Genomic DNA, 1,793 nt, shown 5'->3' on the forward strand with positions numbered 1-1,793 from the left:
CGATGGCTTACAGCGCATCGGGCCAAGAAAAACAAGAACAGAGCTTCTGACGACACCTCGGACGACACCTGAGATCTCATGGCCAGTGAGATTCAAGCTTTTATTGACTCTTGCTCTGTAACTCGAGTCATTCTCTCGCATCCTGGAGTGACTCCATGGAGGACTGGTTGTCCACTGTACTCGGGGATACGATTAAGAAGGTTTTTTTGTTTATAAGAACTGTTTAACTGTTCTAGCTTAGACTCCCCTAAAGTTGGAGGTGGTATATAGTAATTGCATGCATGTTTCTCTGAATGTTATACACACTGCATATTTTGGTTAGTTGCATACCTTATACTTATACTTTTGGGTCTCCCAAGATCTTATCTAAATGTACTTGTTTCCCACTCTGTATAATATAGTGGTAATGTTATAGTCTTTACTTTTCAGGTGTTTTAACATAGTATTACTTCCTTAGCGGCGGGGGAAAGGGGGGCTGCGATAGAGGCTTGCTAAGCTCTTGGCTTCCACCTCCTCCCCTCTAGGTGCAACTAGTGGCTATTTACCATATTAAATTAGCACTTATGTCTCACAGGGTTTACCTCTTCTCTCTGAACCCTGCTTTACTCTTTTCTTTAACACTCTCACTTTTCTGCTACATTTCTCTTGTCTCACTCCTTTCCTGCCTGGGGGTCAGTTCCTGCTCACCTTGATCCTGCATGGCTACCACTAGACAATGGATAGATTAAAATTCTGCTCATACAATTTGAAAAGGGCTTGAATATGCCAGAGAAGAGGCGTCAAATAACACTTTCCAGCCATAAGCAGAGAATAGCAATTTTATTGTTACAGGAAACGCATTTTCAGACAGATTCAGTGCCAAAATTGTCTACCAGGAATTATCCAACATGGTTTAATAGCACTACCCTGGAGTCTAATTCGAGGGGAGTCTCAATAGCTTTTCACAGATCCTTTGTTCCTGAAATACTGAAATCTCTTATTGACCCTGCAGGCCGCTACATATTCCTCTAGGTGTCATGGAAGAACTCCAGATTTGTGATTGCGAATATGTACAGCCCGAACCAGTTCCAGAGGCGATTCCACGGGGAGTGTCTACGCCTCCTTGAGGATTTCGCTGGTACTTCTCCGGTAATATTGGGAGGGGACTTCAATGTGCCCTTGAATCCTGGTATGGATGTCTCCTCGGGTTTGGTGCTCATAACCCCTTTCTTTGGAAAGGAACTTAAAAAAATGTGACTCACAACTTGAGGCTGGTGGAGGTGTGGCGGGTACTACACCCCAATGAAGAGAATTACACTTTCTATTTCCCAGTTCATCAGATCTATAGAAGAATAGATTACTTCTTTATATCCCACTCTTTATTACACACTCAGATACAGGCGGGGATAGGATCCATCCTGTGGTCTGACCATGCACCAGTTTATCTGAGCTTGAGTCTGGGCTCCAGAGCTGGACAGGGCTTGACTTGGCATTTAAATGAGGGCCTCCTGCAAGACCCATTGTGTCGAGTGTAGATTTCTCAGGCCATACAGAATTTTACAGAGGACCACAGGGGGACCCTTCCTCGCTCTCGATCAAATGGGAGGCATTGAAGTGTCTAACCAGAGGGATTTTTATTTCACATGGATCTCGGATTAAAAAATAAAGAGCTGAGGATATTAAAAACTTGTTATCTTTTATAGCAAGTTTGGAAAAGCAACATAAACAACACTTATCCCCCTTGGTATATAGTCAGCTATCCATGCAACGCCAGAAACTGATGAGTATCCTAGATCAGAGATCTAGATCCCTAC

The sequence above is a fragment of the Anomaloglossus baeobatrachus genome, chromosome 5 (assembly GCF_048569485.1).
Source record: "Anomaloglossus baeobatrachus isolate aAnoBae1 chromosome 5, aAnoBae1.hap1, whole genome shotgun sequence".
In the NCBI taxonomy this organism is placed as follows: domain Eukaryota; kingdom Metazoa; phylum Chordata; class Amphibia; order Anura; family Aromobatidae; genus Anomaloglossus; species Anomaloglossus baeobatrachus.